The sequence below is a fragment of the Eptesicus fuscus genome, chromosome 1 (assembly GCF_027574615.1).
Source record: "Eptesicus fuscus isolate TK198812 chromosome 1, DD_ASM_mEF_20220401, whole genome shotgun sequence".
Classification (NCBI taxonomy): Eukaryota; Metazoa; Chordata; class Mammalia; order Chiroptera; family Vespertilionidae; genus Eptesicus; species Eptesicus fuscus.
In genome coordinates, this window is record NC_072473.1 from 124490484 (window position 1) to 124510411 (window position 19928).

Consider the following 19928-nt stretch of genomic DNA (forward strand, 5'->3'; position numbering starts at 1 on the left):
ACACCCCCTACTGGGAATGGAGCCTGCAACCTGGGCATGTGCCATGACTGAGGATCGAACCGTGACATCCTGGGTCATGGGTAGATGCTCAACCACTGAGCTACACTGGCCGGACTGAGGCTATTTTTTGGGTAAAGGACCAGAGAGCAAATATTTTCTGTTTTGCTATCTGGTGCTCTGTGGGTCACATGGTCTTTGTCACAACCACTCATATTGCGGCGCAGTGGGGAGAAGCCACAGATAATGCTTAAAGTAAGGGGTGGGGCTAGACTGCAATAAATTTTTTTTACAAAAACAGGCAGTGGGCCAGATTTGGTTTTGGGATGTAGTTTGCTGACAGCTTCCCCAGCTGAAAGGGAACCTAGGAAGAGACTACAGTCAGAGGTCACTTGACCTCCCAGCAAACTCATAAGGTGAAGTGATCCCTCCAAACACAGAATGGAGCTCAGGTGTGAGATAAGGTGGCCAAGGAAAATACAATCGGCTATGCCATTGATGCTGTACAAGGTGAGGTCCCGGAAGAGACACTAAGTTTCCAGGAGGGAATAACCATGTCAAAAGGAGGACTTGCCAATGGCCACAGCAATGTGGACATCCACTGGGGGCTGAGACTGTGGAATGTGGGGAAGAAAGCCTCTGTGGAGTGGGGCTGAGCAAGAGTGGGAGGTAAGGAGATGGGATGGTGAGTAGCCAACTCTTGAAGAGCATGGCCAATGGGGGAAGAGAGAACAGGGCAGGAGCGGAGGAGGCAGCGCTCAGTGAAGATAGGAAATTCTAAAACATGTTTGTAGGGTGATGGGCATGATTCATGAGAGGAGTGAAAACTGATAGAGTCCCAAGGAACACAGAACTTGAGAGCTAGGAGCACAGGAAGTCTTTGTCACCAGCAGAGCTATTACAGCTCCGTGGGTGGAACAGTTTCCAGTGATGACAAAGTCCAGGCTGTGATGGTGGCAGTGGGTGGCTGAGATCACGGGAGCAGAGGTGGTCAAAGAGATGGGGAGCCAGCTGTTATGAGGGCCATCTATGTGTGCACTTAAGTCACCTGTGGGATGGAAAGGACTGGGTCAGAGAAACCAAGACTGCGGGTCTGGCACTGAATCCTTAATGGAGAGGGACTGTTTGGGGCGGTGAGCAAGCCTATGACAGGGAGTGTGTGGGCTTGGAAAGCTGAGTGGAATGAACATCTCAGCATGCTTTTAAAAATATATCTTTTTTTATTGATTTCAGAGAGGAAGTGAGAGGGAGAAAGAGATAGAAACATCAATGATGAGAGAGAATCATTGAGCGGCTGCCTCCTGCATGTCCCCTACGGGGACTGAGCCCGCAACCCGGGCATGTATCCTGACCAGGAATTGAACTGTGACCTCCTAGTACATAGGTCGATGCTCAACCATTGAGCTACGCCAGCCGGGCTCAGCATGCTTTAAAAAAAATATGGTTGATTTTAGAGAGGGAGGAAGGGGAGAAGAGAGGAGGAGGGAGAGAGATAGAGACACATTGATGTGAGAAACATTGAGCGGTTGCCTCCAAGACTAGGGATTGAACCCGCAACCTAGGTATGTGTCCTGACCGAGAAAGACACAGCTTCTCCTCCTGCGTGGGGTACATGGGCCATGACAGTTAACATGCTGCTCTCTTGGTATGAAGTGGGAGCAAGGGAGGAGGGATCTAACCCGGATGGGGCCTAGGGGCTTAGGAAGGGCTTTCTGCAGGAAGAGATACCTGAGCTGAGTCTTCAAGAATAAATAGGAGGAAATGCAGCAGGGGAAACACGGACAGAGAGCAGTTTTGTGTGGCTGAGGGGTACACCTATGAGAAAAGGGGCAGCAACAGAAGCCAGAAAGAGGCATGGGTCACATTAGGGGGCCTCAACACCATTGGAAGACATGGGTGCCACTCTCAGGTTTAAAGCAAGGGAGTGATATTTGACTCCAGGGACTGCATGGAAGACAGAAATGTGTAGAAGAGTTAGCAAGTTATTGTAGGAGTCCTAGAGAGAGAGAGAGATGAGGGCTTGAACCAGGTGAGTGGAGGAGGGATGAAAAGAGAGGTTGGAGAAATAAAGAAACATAGGGCAAGGCTGGCTGGCTGGCTCCTGGGATATGAGCAGTGATGGGCAGGTCAGGAGACTCGGGTTCTCAGCTTGCATGACTGGTGCTGCTATCAAGTGTGACACAGAGCAGAGGACATGGGGTTTGGCTGATAGGTCTTCTGATCTAACCACCTTATAAAGGCAGAGGCAGGGATGTGGTAAGGCAAGCAGTGAGTTGAGAACGGGAGGGAGAAAAAAGGACAAAAACCTTCAAATTTTACCTTTCGCGGTAAAATCTGACTAAACTGTATATACACTCCATGAGCCTTTTTCTAACATGAAGCAAAACAAGTTCTATTTCCAATTCATTTTAGTGCTCTCTGTCGCCACCTAATGGGATGTCAGCTGAAACCCAAAGATTCACCTGGGGACTGTCAGGTGGGCCACAGAAGGCTGACAGAGTATGGGACAGTGCCGGGGTGGAGCTAACTTTAGACATCTGACAACACCTCTAGGGTCCACGGGACCATCTTCTGGAAGATCAGAGGTTCCTGGGGCTAAGAGACATTCATTTGTTAAAACCTTGTTCAACGTAAGATCATTTTCCACAGACGTGCTTCAACCTTTACTTCTCTGTACTCTCAGAAACAACCATCAACTGAGTCATGCTCAGGGAACCACTGTGCAGATGTGCATGAAACTGCTATATGGTGGGACAAAAGTTCCGGGACACTTGAGCCTCGTTGAGCTGTTTTTAGTTCTAGCATTTAACGTGCTGCCTCTAGGTCTAGATGGGACTTGCTCCTTGCTGCTAACTGCCTTCTTCCCACAGTTCCGCATACCTACAAATGTTATTCACTCGAACAAGAAGTGTAATAAGGGCCATTTTAGTAGAGGTAACAAGGGGAAGCTGTAGTGGGCGAGCAGAGGCAGTCACTGCTCTCAGTGGCTTCAGCAAAATAGGGGGGCACACGCAGCAATAGTAACTTCACCGTCATCTGGGACTACTTGGAGAGAAGTCCACAGGAGCCTCAATGCAGGACACAGAGCCCAGTGCAGGGGAGGGGACAAAGAGATGAGGGACAAAGAATATGACCTGGTTTAACTCCCCTTTTTGCCAGTGAAGAGCTGCAAGAAGGAAATCAACATTTTCACATGCCATGGAAAGGCACTAAGGTAAATGCTTGAGTCTGGTTAAGTTCTCACCTGCGGAGTTTGTGTAAGGATGAGTCTGCCTCTTGAGCTGGTGTGGATTCCATGAGTGGATCCTGATCAGGCAGGCAAACAGCAGCTCGTCCAGAACCACTGCACGTGGAAGGACAGAGTAGAGAAGCGATCCTAGGGGCTGACCAACAGGGAGGTGGAGATCATGAATATAAACGACTCTTTTGGAAAGTATGGCACAGAGAAGATGCAGGGTATCCAGAGGTAAGGGGTAGGGAGCCAACAGAAGGCCAAGATAGAAGATAGGCTAAATTTGCAATGGAATGTAAGGTATATTTAAAAGGACGTTTACTGTTTTTCGTAACATGGATATATTAGTCTGCTTGGGCTGCCATAACTAAATACCACAGACTGAGTGGATTAAACATTATAAATTTATTGCTCACAGTTTTACGGCAGGAAGTCCAAGAGAAAGGTCCCGGCAGATTCGATGTTTGGTGGACCCTCTTCCTGGCTTGCAGACAGCTGCCTTCTCACTGTGTACTCATGGCACATAACAGAGAGCAAGCGAGCTCGCTGGTGTCTCTTCTTATAAGGACACTAATTCCATGATTATTTCCACCCTCATGACCTCATATAGTTTTAATTACCTCCCAAAGGCCCCGTCTCCGAATATTTTCCCATTGGGAGTTTGGGTATCAACTTGCGAATTTGGGGGGAACATAAACACTTTAGTCCCTAAAAATGTTCTATTATTAAATGAAAAATGTAACTGCAGGGTATGGCACTACATATACTATGTGACACCAATTAAAATTTAATCCAAAAGATGATAGTATAAAAAACTGAATTTATTTAATGCTAAACTGTATGCTTAAATGGTTAAGAAGGTAAATTTTATGTTATGTGTATCTTACCACAATTTTAAAAAAACAATCTAAGAGGAGGCAAGAAAGGAAGAAAAGAAAATGTAGAAAACTGGAATGCACAAAATGAAATGGTAAAAACAAATATAAATGCATCAGTAATTAAATAGATGTCAATGGATGAAAGACAGAATGGAGTTTTTAAAAAAAATCTAGCTATTTATCACTTTTCAAGAGTTACATCTAACCCATAAAGACACAAAAGGAAGGAAAATGAAAAGAGGCAGTGCCGACCAAAAACACAGGTAGTGCAGTGCTATTATTATCCAACAAAGTAAAATTCAAAGCAAAAGCACTGTTAATTATAAAGAGGGTTATTCATAATGCCAAAAGTTCAATTTACCAGGAAAACAATACCGCTCCTAAAAGGCCTTAAAAATAAATAATAAAGCCAAAATTAACAAAGCCCACGGAGAAACTGATGTGACCATCAACATGACAAGATACTCTGACAAATGTTCCCCAGCCATGGGCAAATCAGGCTGACAAAAGTAACAGTAAAAGAGAGGATGGACAAGACGAGGTGATGAGCTGCAGGCTTCTGCATCCCTGCCTGGCAGCTGTATGCTCTATTCAAGCAGTCACGCACTTGTCAACAAGTTGCGAGGGCTGGTGTCACACATACCAAGTCCTCAGACTACAGTGCAATTCAGCTAGCACTTGAGTTTTTAAAACAGTAACTAGGAAAACACCACAAAGCCATGCGCTTAGAAATTTAAAAAATACATTTTTAAATAATTTGTGGTTCAAAGAGAGAATCATAAAGGAAATTATAAAAACCCTTTAAGCGGACTTAAAGTTGTAGTACTACACATAAAAAAACTTGCTGGATGCAGCTAATAGTTTGAGGGTGGGCTTTAAATGCTTATATTTGCAAAGAAGGCTGGAAATCAATGAGCTAAGTTTACAATTTGAGAAGTGAGAAAAAGGCCCGGCTGGTGTGGCTCAGTAGTTGAGCACTGACCTATGAACCAGGAGGTCATGTTTTGATTCCCGATCAGGGCACAGTCCCAGGTTGCGGGCTCAGTCCCCAGTGTGGGGAGTGCAGGAGGCAGCCGATTAATGATTCTCTCTCACCATTGATGTTTCTATCCCTCTCTCCCTTCCTCTCTGAAATCAATAAAGATATTTTCTTAAAGAAAAAGAAAACCAGAGAACATACCCCAAGAAAGTAGAAGATATAATACAGATAAAAGTAGAATTTAACAAACTAGAAAGCAGACATAGAGTAATACAGGACAATTATGCCTAAAAGTTTGCTCTTGAAAGACTAATAAAACTGACAAAGTTCTACCAAGACAAGGAAAAAAGGGAGAAGGTGCAAGCAAAGAATTCTAGAATGAAAAAGGAGACATAAATACAGATATTAGAGGTTTACAAAAAAGAGATACAACTTCATCCTAATGAATCTAGTAACGTAGACAAAATGGACAAAAATATACCTAACCCGAGCAGTGCAGGGAAAATAAAAATAGGTTTCCAAGTGTGTGTACATGCATGTGCACATGCACAGAACATGTCAAAAAACATACATAGGATCCTGGAAGCAGCTGTTCCCTAAAGAGGGGCCTGGGTGGTAGCAGGGACACTCACAGACCAATCATTACTCTAGAGTTTGCATTTCCCGAGTTGTGAACTGTGTGGTGAGTCACCTGCTCAACAGTGGATCCATATGTGCCCGTAGACAAGGAAAGGCCTCACCTGGTTGCATGTGCAGGCCGGCTCAGTAGGTGGGGAGCAAGCTGTGCAGCAGGAGCAGATCCCAGCATTAGCTGGCACTAGATCTTTTCTTTCTGTCTTTTTAATCTTTACAAATTTGGTAGGTGATAATGGCATCATGTTTGTTTTCATTTGTGTCTCTTTGATTATCACTGAAGCAGAACTCTTTTCCTACATCTTCATTAGCCACCTGTATCTCTTCTTTTATGAATTTCTTGTTCATTAGTGGTGACTAATGGCAAGTCAGTAATAAACACTGTTGCATTCATGTTTAGAGTAAAAAGGAAATTTAAAAATCTGCACAAATATACTCACAATGAGTGATTGTTGAATAACCCACGATAACTGTCCCAACTGCTGGGTTAGAGGCACTTAATTAAGCCTAGGATGAGTTGTTGAATGGTGCTATGCAGCTGAATTGTTTTCCCCAATCCAAACACTTCAAACTCACCCAAATCCCATGGAATTACACCCAAGCATGCATTCATTTATTCACAGAACAGCCTCTGTCTGCCAAGCACTGTGCTTTGCTGGAGGCCAGGGTCTGTTGGAGCGTCATTCAGTGGGCACCAGCGGCACTTCCCACTCTTATTTACCCCCTTTCCAGAGGGCCCTTTTAGCTGTTACCAGTACTGCTAAGTTACTAGCCCATTACTCAAATGATATAGAACCAGTCCAAAAGCTCAGACCAGGGCATTTTCCTAATACTTTCACAATCACTGCTTTACATACAATCTCACTGAATGCTCAGCAACATATTAAAGTAGGTAACCAAAGGCAATACAGGCTCAAGGACAGAAAAAGCAATTGACAACTAGTAGATATAAAAGCTGAGATTTAATCCTAAGGGCAACAAGGCTCAAAAAGCCTCTTCCATCTTGAGATAAAAATTTGAAAGCATGTTTTTTTCCTTGCCTATACATCAAGGACCTGGGTCGCAAGCAACAGAAACCAACTCTAGCTAACTACAATTACAAAGAAGTTGTGTTGTTGTTGTTGTTGTTGTTTTTTGGCAGATCTGGAGATGGAAAGAAGACTAAAGAAATAAGCCAGAAAAGTGTTTACATAACTGAAAACTAAGCTCAGAAAAGCAGCCACACAACTGAAAACGCAGCCAAGGTGTACTAAAGGGACCATCTGGTTGGGAAACCCATCCTGGGCATCACCAGATTATCTCTGGACATTAGCCACCACTGCTCGCTTTCTGATGCAATGCCACTACCATGACTTATCTCTCACTATCCCTCAAGAGTCAAAGTCCCTGAAGGCAAAATGGGCTTGACCAAGCCTTGGTCTTATCACCATCCCCTAGCTTTCAGGGAGCAAGGAAGGAAATATTGTCCCCTATGGCAGGCACTGCCGGCTGCCCCTGACACCCAGGTTTCTCCATCTGCCTTCTTAATGGGACCCTGTAGTCAGCTAAGAAAAGATATTTCCCAGCTTCCCAGCAGAGCTGGGACAACGTTCTGGCCAATGAGACGGAGGCAGTGTGTGCTGCCTCTTCATTCTTCTGGCTGGCTCTTGCTCCATGGACTGTGGACAGAGCACCTCCCTGCCCACTGGCTCTGCGTTTGCTTACACTTGCTCTAGCTTTCTCTGATGGGACTAAGGAGGATAAGGCTGCTCACTCCTCTTGGACTCTTGAGAAGAAAATGTCCACCTAAGAAGAAACTGTCCCTGGCAGTTGCTTTCCTTTCCTGGGTTCAAGAACCATAGGCTTGCAAACAGATCTGAACCCCATCTTGCATCCAGATCCATTAGTGAGAAATAAACCATTGCTTGTTATAGTCACTATTTGTTCCTCAGTTAAAAAAGATAGATGTAGAAATGGAAATGATTGAACGGTAAGGTAAGGTAAGGTAAGCTGGCAAGTCCCTATTGCCCTTTCCCCATCTCTCCTTCTTTCTACCTGGAGAAGAGGATGCAATGGCTAGAGCTGCAACTGCCATCTTGTGACTACAGGTAACCTTGAAAATGGAAGTCTCTTGCTCAGGGTGATTGAGGAAAAAGATTGAAGGGTTCTGGATCCCAGATACTGACAGAACCACTGCAGTGGCCATGGACAGCCTGCCTCAGACTTTAGGGCACATGAGAGAAGAGGATACCACAAGTCTCCAATCCCATATTTAGGCTTTCTTAAGTAGAAGCCAGGGTTCACCTGCCTCTTACCCAAGATCCACACAATGCGGGATTCTTTTCCAAAATTGCTGACAATATTACAGATGTCCCCCATATTCCCTTTCTTTGACCCCTTTCCACCCAGTCCCCACCCCACCCCACCCCAGGCCTTCACCACACTATTGTCTGTGTCCATCGACTATGCATATCCTATATAATCCTATATAATAATCCTACATAATAAAAGGGTAATATGCAAATAGACTCAACGGCAGAACCAAACAACCAATCAAAGCATAATACGCTAATGATATACTAAGGTTGCTCAACTGCTGGATATGATGTACATTGACCACCACCCCTGGGGACAAGGGACAGATGCTCCCATCAGTAGGTTATCTTGCTGCTGGGGTCCGGCCGATTGGGACTGAGCAAGATGGGCTGGACAAGTCCTGGAGCCCTCCCGCAGTCCCTCCCTGGCCTGATTGTGCACCGGTGGGGTCCCTTAGCCTGGCCTGCGCCCTCTCGCAATCTGGGATCCCTTGGGGATGTCCGAGAGCCGGTTTCAGCCCGATACCGTAGGCCACTCCCCTTGGGAGGGCGCCAGACGCAGGGCTCATGGCTGGCGAGCACTGCTGTGGCAGCGTGAGCCTCTCTCGATCGGGACTGATTGGGCACGAGCCCATGGCAGGCACAGTGGGCCAGGATGAGTGGGAGCGGCAGGTGGGAGTTGCAGGCAGTGTTGAACTGCGGGTTTCGGCCCGATCCCTGCCGGCCACCCAAAGGGACCCCACCAGTGCACGAATTTGTGCACCGGGCCTCTAGTATACATATAAGTTCTTTGGTTAATCTCTTCCAATCCCTCCTCCCTACTCCCCTCTGAGATCTATCAGTCTGTTCCATGCATCTATGCCTCTCAACCTATTTTGTTCATCAGTTTATTTTGTTCATTAGATTCCACATATAAGTGAGATTACGAGATAGTCGTTTTTCTCTGACTGGCTTATTTCACTTAGCCCAGTAGTGGGCAAACTGCGGCTTGCGAGCCACATGCGGCTTGCAAGCCGCGGTTTGCTGCTCTGTTGACTAATGAGTTTGCCAACCACTGACTTAGCCTAATACTCAGGTCTTTTACTTCCTTGGTTAAGTTTATTCCTAGGTATCTGATTTTTGTTGTAATGGTAAATTGGATTGTTTTAGTTTTTCTTTCTGAGAGTTCATTATTGGTGTATAAACATGCCATTGCTTTTTAGATGTTAATTTTGTATCCTGCTACTTTCCTGAATTCATTTATTAAATCTAGTAGTTTTTTGGTGGAGTCTTTAGGGGTTTCTATGTACAATATCATGTTATCTGTGAATAATGACAGTTTTACTTCCTCCTTTCCAATTGGATGCCTTTTATTTTTTCTTGTCTGATTGATGTGTCTAGGACTTCCATAAGAGTGGTGAAAGAGGACATCCCTGTCTTATTTCTGTTCTTAAGGGAAACACTTTTAGTTTTTGCCCAATGATTATGATGTTGGCTGTAGGTTTGCCATAAATGGCCTTTAAAAAAGATTATATATGTGTGTTTATTCCAATACTGCCGGCAGTATGGGAGAGCAGCAGGTCACCCACAAAAACCTGCTCTGCAGCCCCTCATAAGCCAGCTGCTTATATAGGGTAGGACAAGGATTACATGGGGAAGCAGGGACTACAGGCATGGGAAGTAGGAGGCTGGGGTGGGACTCCATTGTTTGAGCAACAAGGTAGTTAATCTTTCTAAATGGCCTTTTTAAAAAAGTATTTTTTTATTGATTTCAGAGAGGAAGGGAGAGGGAGAGATAGAAACATCAATGATGAAAGAGAATCACTGATTGCCTGCCTCCTGCACACCCCACACTGGGGACTGAGCCCACAACCTGGGCATGTGCCCTGACCGAGAACCGAACTGTGGCATTTTGGTTCATAGGTTAACACTCAACCACTGAGCCACACTGGCTAGGTCAGTGGTTGGCAAACCGCGGCTCGTGAGCCACATGCGGCTCGAGAGCCACGGTTTGCTGCTCTGTTGACTAATGAGTTTGCCGACCACTGGGATAGGGGCTTAATCACAAGGAACAACAACAGCCTGTAATTATTGGAATCGAGAACCTAGGTCAGTGGTCGGCAAACTCATTAGTCAACAGAGTGGCAAACCGCGGCTCACGAGCTGCAGTTTGCCAACCACTGGCCTAGGCAATATGGCCTTTTTTTTTTTTTTTAATTTTATTGATTTTTTACAGAGAGGAAGGGAGAGGGATAGAGAGTTAGAAACATCAATGAGAGAGAAACATCAATCAGCTGCCTCCTGCACACTCCCCACTGGGGATGCGCCCGCAACCAAGGTACATGCCCTTGACCGGAATCGAACCTGGGACCCTTCAGTCCGCAGGCCGACGCTCTATCCACTGAGCCAAACCGGTTGGGGCTGGCCTTTTTTATGTTGAGGTATATCCCACTATTTCAACTCTGCTGAGAGTTTTTATCAAAAATGGGTGCTGGATTTTTATCGAATGCTTTTTCTGTGTCTATTGATAGGATAATGTGATTTTATCCTTCATTTTTTTATGTGATGTCTCACATTTATTGGTTTGTGAATATTGTACCAGCCTTGCATCCCCAGAATAAATCTGCGTGATTCTTTTAACACAAAAAAAGTATCAAGTTGCTTAGAAGAAAAAAAAAAGGGCACAAAAAATGTTCATGATAAACCATATGTGAGGTTTACTCGCTACACAGCTTTTCCACTAAGTTATCACAATCACTATAACTCAAGCTATTGAGAAATGACAAAATAAATTCTGACATTCTTCCTATTTCTGTTGGCTAAAAACGCAGCCTTTGAGTTGTTTATAAGTGAATACAAGAGACAAAAATAAACCTATATAATTCAGAATGTACTGAGGACAACACAAATGCCTTCTATGTGATAAGCTCCCCGCATTATTTATTCAAAGAAAACTTGCCTCACTGCAAAAATATGTAAAACTTAAAAATAAAACAATTAACAACACAACACACCACCTCCTACCAGATTGCTTTCCTTTCCTTCATAGTATGGGTGTCATAACCTGACTGGAACAAAACAAAACATTGTTTGAACTGCTGAGACTCAGAAAGTTCACTTAACTGGCCAGAGCATTTTGCTCTTCCAAACTACAGCTGCCAAGTAGGGAGACAAGTGGCTCAAGCCTGGTGCGTGAACCTGGAGAACCAGGTCCAGATAGTGGAGGTGTGCGGGAAAGCCATGCCGTGAGCCAGAAACCCTGCCCCTTATGGGTCCCAGGAGAAACTCCATCAGCCACTCATGCCAGGTGCCATACTATGCAGGGGAAGGCCCTCAGAAGTTGCATGGGGTCTCTGTTCCAGAAGCTCATAACCCACTAGGGAAAGAGCAACATGTGAGAAAATCATTGTCCTTTCGGGCTATAGGGGCTGCACCAGATGTCTGTAGGGGTCACTGAGGGTCCAAGGGCAGAGTGGTCAGGCTCCTCAGGCCTGGGAGCTGGGGTGGGCAGTGTCAGCCTCTTCTCAGGAATCAGTTCCTGAGGTTTCGTCCAGTCAGGCAGAAAACCACAAAGACCACTCTCATGGGTACTTCAAGCAACACATCTGTTGGCAAAACACAAATGTTGTTACACAAATACCAAGCCACAGATTGCAAAGGCACCTGACAGCCTTTAAATTCATTTCTCCTGTTTTTCAAAGCTGCATTGGGAAATCGTGCTATTAAATTGTACACTCATAAAGGATGTATGTTTAAAATGTGGGGCAAACTGTGTAGGTGCTATTTAGATTCTCATCAATTTATTCCATGTTTTTTTGATAACCACAAATCCCCCAAAGTAACTCAAACTTTAACCCCACATATCTGCCCCTTATGTGTGCCTTCTGACTCCAGACTGCAGGTTTGATTAACCCATAAACAATATTGTTCCTCTTGGCCACATAGAAGCTAATGGGCCAACAGCAGAGCAGGATGCAGTCCACTATGCCCTTCTTAGCATAAGAGAAAATCTTAGGACAAGGTCCCACTTCAAAATTCACTCATCCATCCATCCATTCATCCACCATGCCAATTGTAGGCACTGGAGATACAGCAGACAAGAGGTGAAAAAAAACCTCTTCCTTCATGGGGCTTAGATTCTAGTGGAAGGGAGAGAGGGAAAGGGAACACAAATAAAACGAATGAATAAAACAGCATACAGCAGATGATGACAAGTGCTAGGCCAGGCAGGGGGAAGTGGTGGGGTAGAAGCAGACACCAATCTTCAGGGAGGGCCACACCTGAGCAGACTTGAAGGAGACCCTAAAGGGCCCTGCCTGGGGCAAGAATGTCCCCAACAGAGGGAAGGACCCTGAGGCCAAAACCTTGAGGCAAGGGTGTACCTGGAGGTTCCAGGGAAAAGCAAGGAGGCCAGGGAGACCTCAGTGGGTAAGTGACAGGAGAGTAGCAGGAGAGGTGATCACAATGAGTGAACCTTGTAGACCACGCTAAGGACTCTGGCTTTGACTGAGCAACGGGGGAGCCAACTGGAGGGTCATGAACAGAAGAGAACCATGTTCTAGCCCAAATATTGCAGGATTGAAGAGAGACGCAGGGGACAAGGGCAGAGGCACGCTGGGTGCTTGGACCAGGATGTGACCAGTGGAGATGAGGAGACCTTTTAGGGAGAATGAACAGGGTTTGGGGATAAATGGATGTGGTGTGACAGAAAAGCATTCTGGGTAACCAGCAGCAGGTTTCAGGCCTAAGGAGTAGGAGGATGGAGTTGCTGTTTAATGGGAAGTGGAAGACCAGGGAAGGAGAAGGTGCTGGGGGTTGGGAGCTCGGGTTTGACATCTCTGCTCAGTTGGAGGAGCCCGTTAGAAGCTGAGCAGAGATGTTAAGTCAGCACTGGGAGCACAGGTGGACCTAGTCAGCATGGAGACAAATTTGGTAGCCAGTGGTTTGCAGATGGAATAGAGAGACATGGGGCTGGATAAGATCACCTTGGAAGTGAGGGTGGAGAAGTCTAAACCCGAGGCCCTCCAACACCATGTGGGCATTGAGGAAGATTCAGGCTCCATTCGAGGTACCTCTGTGAATACAGTGAACAATCCTGCCCTATAGGGTTCTGCCCCAGCAGGGACAACACAGTTAAGATAAACATGATTAGTCACCTATTTTGTTAGAAAGGAACCAAAGCTGTGGTTTGGGGGGGAAACAGGGCATTCTGGGTAGGCCCTACTGAGAAGATGCACACTTGTGCAGAGCCTCATGGGACAGAAGGGTCAGACTCGTGGATACTGGGATCACTGATACTGACAGGTTGGGGGAAGAGAAAAAGTGACAACTGGCTTCCAGATTTAACAACACAAAGGTCATCATTCACATCAGCAAAGGACTGAGTAGAGAGGGCTCAAGAGAGCATATGGAGAGACGTAGTGGAGTCTTGCTGGAAAAGGGAGGCAGAGAAGCTGGAAGGTTGGTGGGGCCAAGAGAAGCTTCTATCAAGGTGGGAGAGATAACAGCAGGCTTTTGGGGGGATAGGAAGGACCCAACTTTGAGGGAGAAGTCTCTAATGCAAGAGAGGGCTGGAGAGATGGCCCAGAACAGGAGCAGGAGTAAGGGCCCAGGAGAGGACTGGGGATATAGAGGCGGGGGGGGGGGGGGGCAGATGCTAGTAAGGAGATACGGGGCCTGCAGACGTTCTCTTCAGATTGCTTCCAAGCCTCTTTGGGAACTAAGAAATGAGATTATCAGCTACAAGATGTGTTTGACAGCTGACGAGGAGGGTGGGAGAAGCAAGGAGAGATTGGGAAATTGCAGTATGATGGCTGGGCAGTGTGAAGTTCTCCTGAAGTAAGTGGATGTGAACCTGAAATGAGAACAGTCAGGGGGCCACATTCAGCTGTATAGCAGAACAGGTATGGGGCAGCCGGATGACTGAATTTCAGCAGAATATGACAAAGAATATGACAATTTCATAGAATATGACAAAGCAAGAAAGTGGTGAGGCTTGGAGGTGGTATGCCAGGGAGTATTACGACTGCCTGGGAAAGAGATGAGGGTACGAGGGCAGCAAGGACCAGAGAGAAGATGGAACCACCAATGGTGTCTGAGTGCCAGTGAAGGCAAAAGATTATGGAGTTGGGTATAGAGACTGTGAGCTGAACACAAAGGAGAATCTCTTGTTTTGCAGATGATAAAAATGACTAGGGCTAAATTTTCTGGCACTAGCACCAGCCATTTTAAAAGTTGTTTGACTTTGAGAAAGAATAAGATGTGGCTATTCTTTTTTTTAAAAAAATATTTTTATTGGTCTCAGAGAGGAAGGGGGAAGGGAAGGAAGGAGAGGAGGGGAAGAGAGAGAAACATCAATGATGAGAGAGAATCACAGATCGGCTGCCTCCTGCACATCCCACACCAGTGATTGAGCCTATAACCTGGGCATGTGCCCTGACCGGGAATCGAACCATGACCTTCTGGTTCATAGATTGAGGCTCAACCAATGAGCCACGTTGGCCGGGCAAGATGTGGCTCTTCAGAGCATGTGCATCTTTAATAAGTTGTCTTGAAGACACAGTTGTAAGTACTTTAACTTTTAAAAATGTTTCATTTCTTGCCGAAACCGGTTTGGCTCAGTGGATAGAGCGTTGGCCTGCGGACTCAAGGGTCCCAGGTTCGATTCCAGTCAAGGGCATGTACCTTGGTTGCGGGCACATCCCCAGTAGGGGGTGTGCAAGAGGCAGCTGATCGATGTTTCTCTCTCATCGATGTTTCCAACTCTCTATCTCTCTCCCTTCCTCTCTGTAAAAAATAAATAAAATATATTTTAAAAAAATTAAAAATGTTTCATTTCCATGTCATAGAACAAGGTACACAAGTACAGAATGGATTTAAGGGAATACTTAATGTTTTTCTTCCTTTTTTATTTTGTTTATATTTTATTTTCTTAAAATACATTTTTATTGATTTCAGAGAAGAAGGGAGGAGAGAGAAACATCAATGATGAGAATCACTTATCAGCTGCCTCATGCACGCCCCCTTCTGGGGACCGAGCCCGCATCTGGGCATGTGCCCTTAATCAGAATCGAACCCGGGACCTTTCAGTTCATAGGCTGACGCTCTATCCACTGAGCCAAACAGCTAGGGCTATATTTTATTTATTTTTTAAAATTAAATTGAATTTATTAGGGTGACAAAAACATACAGATTTCAAGTGTACAACACAACAAAACATCATCTGCACACTGCATCATGCGTCCTTCGCCCCAAGCAAAGCCTCTTTCCGTCCCCATTTATCCCTTTTGCCCACCCCCCCTTTCCCTCTGGCTATCACCACACAGTTGTCTGTGTTTTACCAGTATATGTTTTCTTGCTAAATCCCTTCACCTTCTTTCATCCAGCCTCAAAACCCCCCTCCCCTCTGACAGCTGCCAGTCTATTCCATGCATCCATGCCTTTATTTCTATTTCGTTCATCAGTTTATTTTGTTAAACATTATATTCCACATATAAGTGAGATGATATGATACTTGTTTTTCTCTGACTGGCTTATTTCACTTAGCAAAATAATCTCAGGTCCATCCATGCTGTCTGTCACAAAAGGTAAGATTTCCTTCTTCTTCTTCTTTTTTTTAACAGCCAAATAAGGAAACACTTCATTTTTACTACACAAACTTTCCAGTGAATAATGAGAGTTGTCCTATTACAGCTGCCAGATTGTGACAATCAGACAAGTTATGTGGGTCCTAAGTAGAAGACAAGATGAGCATCTCATTAAGTCTACTGTGAACTCCTTTAGCTGAACTACTGTGGTCATGCCACACAGAATGGGACTGAATTGCCACTGCCCATCAACTTATAGCTTGGATTCCACTGAAAACAACCATTCGGTGGGGATCCGGGTCTTCCCTGGGCCCTTTTATTCTGGAGATGGACTGGCTTCTATAGTGGATTCAATGGTAGCCCCAACAAGGTATGTATATGTCTTAACCATCAGACCTATGAATGCACTTTATTTGAAAAGGGGGTCTTTGCAGATGCAATTAAGTGAAGAATTACAAAATGAGACCATCTTTTAAAAAAATATATATTTTTATTGATTTCAGAGAGGAAGGGAAAGGGAGAGAGAAATAGAAACATCAATGATGAGAGAGTATCGTTGATTGCCTGCCTCCTGCACATCCCACACTGGGGATTGAGCCCACAACCCGGGCATGTGCCCTGACCAGGAATTGAACCATGACCTCCTGGTTCACAGGAGGTCATGGTTCCATTTTGAATTAAAAAAAAACCACATGGTTCCATTTTGGCTATGCTGGCCGGGCCAAAATGAGACCATTTAAATTTAGGGTGAGAAGACATACACAAGAGAAGGCCAACTGAAGATGGAAGCAGAGATTGGAGTGATGCAACCACAAGCCAAGGAATGTCTAGGATTGCCAGGCAGCTCCCAGCTGCTAAAGTGGCAAGGAAGGATTCTTTGCTAGAGCCTCAGGAGAGGGCCCTGTGATACCTTGATTTTGGACATCTGGCATCCAGCACTGTGCAAATATGCTGCTGTCCCTGTTGCAGCTGTCACATAAACTCACCAGCTTCTACTTGAGCTCTAATTCTCACTAGACTCCTGAGCTCTAACAAAGGATCCATGTGCCTTCTATCCTCTTGCTTTTACCAAAGAGGAAGTGCCTGCCCCAAGCCCGCCTTCAGGTGGTCACTCTCCATGCAAGGACTCTACTCTGCAACTTCATAGGGCCCTGGTCTCCTCCTCCTTTTTTCCTCTTTGTACAAACACGCTCTCATGGCCACCCATCTTAGAAAAGATCCTCTGCAACCTCACATCACCTTTGACCCCACCCCCATTTTTCTGGTCCTCATTACAGCAAACTTTTCAAAAAGAGTTGTCTATAACCAGTCTCCATTTCTTCGCCTTCCACTTACCCACTCCAAGCTGGCTTCTGTCCCCATTACCTGTGATAAAAGTTCACCACATTACAGCTAGTTCCCTGCTTAAAATCCTCCACTAAAGGATGATCATTTATGACCTAACTCTTTAAACCTCAAAGAAACAAAGTACACAGATGTATAAAAAGGAAGAAATATCCCACAGAGATGACAGTAGGAGGGGACTTGTGAAGAGATGAGATGTATTTCACAAATTTCTAGATGCTGGAAGTAAGAGGAACATGTTGACTAACAGAATAGAGCAGAATGCACTACACAGGAGCTACAAAGGAGATGAGAACCCCAAAGAGGTTCTTAGATCAGAGCAGACTGGGGGCAAGCAGTGCCCCTCAGACTCTCTCATGGCATACTAGTCACCTGGAGGGCATTGCTGACCATCATATTCTGACCCAGTAGTTTTGGGATGGGCACTTCCAGCAAGCTCCCAGGTGAAGCTGATGGTACTGGGCTAGTCAACTCTGAGTAGTAAGGTGCCACTTCCTCCCATAGGCAAGAAACCAAAGGGTCTTTTCTCAATCAATGGCTGGAACCTTCCCTTCCTCCCAAGACTCCTGGTGTGGCTGGGAGCAGCCCAGGTGAAGTCCACCTCTTTCTGGCCTCTGAAGGCTGACCCCTGTCTAATTCCCTGCAAAGCCAAGTCTGTTGGTCAACCTGCTCTGTCCTGTTCCTCACATAAATCCTACTACAAATCTCCACTCTGGGGAGGGACCCTGCAGAAAACGGACAACTCTATCAGAGCAGGAGCAGTGTGCCAGATAACCAGGCCTCTTGTCTCCAACCCAAACGGCTCTTCAAAATCAGGGGAAGAGACCCAGCAACATGGAAGAAAAACAAATTCTGTCCATAGACGAGAAATTCTAGAAGATAATACAGCCATAAAACCAGAACAAAAACGTCCAGAGCAAGAAAGAAACAGACAGATGATAAAAGAATTCAGAGATTAAAAATGGGTTAGTTACAAATACAAAGAAACAGTGGGGGCACTGTTTACAATAGGAAAAGACTGAAAGGGACAGAAATGTCCATCCTCAGGGAGCTGCTTGACTAAAGCATGGTTGATCTATACAACAGAGTCTATGCAGCAGGAACAAAACAAAAAAATGAAGAAGGGAAAGTCCTACACTGCCATAATAAGGTGTGTACCTATGCTGATAGGGAGTGACCATCAGGACAGACTAAGTGAGAATAAACTGAAAACAAGATGTAAGCCCGACCACGTGGCTCAGTGGTTGAGCATCGACCTATGAACCAGGAAGTCAAGGTTTGATTCCTGATCAGGGCACATGCTTGGGTTTTGGGCTCAATCCCCAGTGGGAACGGGTGGATGCAGGAGGCAGCCAATCAATGATTCTCATCATTGATGTTTCTATCTTTCCCTTCATTGCTGAAATCAATAATATATTAAAACAACCAACAACAACACAAGATGCAAAACAGTATATCCAGCATGCTAACTTTGTGTGTAAGAAAGGAGAAAGAGAATTATTGGCTTATCTTTGCAAGAGGAAACCATAGAAGGATGAGCAAGAAAACGATAAAAATAGTCACCTATAAAGGGGTGAGGGAAATAGGATCAAGTGGATAGAGATGGAAATGTGACTTCTGAGTATACCTTTCTATATTGGCTTGGTGTGTTTTTTTTAAATTCAAGCCTATTATACTAGACACCAAATTGCATTTCAATAAATATAATCAGGACAAGTATAACAAGATAATTACAAAAACCATACACGCTTACATGTACATAAAATGTGTGTATGAACCATTAATATAAATAAACACCACCACAATCATAACTTTTTTTTATTCCACTAATATAAAGAATCACTACTATAATCATAGCTTTCTGTTACTCCACAGTCAAACTAAACAAAGATCAATTAAGTAGCAATTCCCTGTATTACATTAGGCATGATTTTTGAACCATTAACTACTTTATGTATCCCAAAAATAGGGAAAAAAGCAAACCACAAAATAACAAATAAACCTAACTACATATCAAATCAATAACAACCACACAGAAAAGAATTATTCCAAGTGACTTTTCCCCAACATATTGTAAAGAAAAATTTGAACATACAGTATAATTGAGCAAACTGTATAAGAACACCCACATACTCATCACCTAGATTCTACTGTTGTTGACATCATTCATCCATCCATTAATTCTTCTTATTCTTTTTTAAAATATATTTTATTGATATTTTACAGAGAGGAAGGGAGAGGGATAAAGAGTTAGAAACATCGATGAGAGAGAAACATCGATCAGCTGCCTCTTGCACACCTCCCACTGGGGATGTGCCCGCAACCAAGGTACATGCCCTTGACCGGAATCGAATCTGGGACCTTTCAGTCCGCAGGCCGATGCTCTATCCACTGAGCCAAACCAGTTAGGGCAATTTTTCTTATTCTTGAAGCATTTCAAAGTTCACACACCAGTACACTTACACTACTACATGCATATCATTAATTAGAGTTGAAAATGCATGTCCTTTTTTCAGGTAAAATTTACATCCAGTAAAATGACAAATCTTAAGTCTATAATTTGATGAGTTCTGTCAACTGCATGGCACCTGTATAAGCTAAACCCTTATATCAAGATAGATGTCACCATAGCCACATTAAGTTCTCTGGTACTACTTCCTAGTCAGCCCCACCCCACATCCCCAACAATATTTGGTGGTGTCAGTTTTGGCCACTGTGGTGGATGTGTACTATTATTTCATTGTGCTTTAATTTGTATTTCTTTGATGACTAATGTTGAACACTTCCTCATGAGTATATTGGTTATAATTCACAGGCCATAATTTGTGAAGTATCTATTAAAATCTTTTCACCTTTTAAAAACAGGTTGTCTTTTTACTATTGAGTTGTAGGAGTTCTTTATATATTCTGATACAAGTCCTTTGTCAGATAGGACTTGTCTCAACTATTTTCTCAGTGACTTTTCGTTTTCTTTTTTATATGTTTTAATTGATTTTGAGAGAGAGA

General features: G+C 44.4%; 1 protein-coding gene across 1 annotated transcript in view; it reads right to left on the reverse strand.

Annotated features, from left to right (window-relative positions):
• MECP2 (methyl-CpG binding protein 2) overlaps positions 1-19928 on the reverse strand; it is a 58780-nt gene that overhangs the window by 18223 nt on the left and 20629 nt on the right. The window lies entirely within an intron of this gene.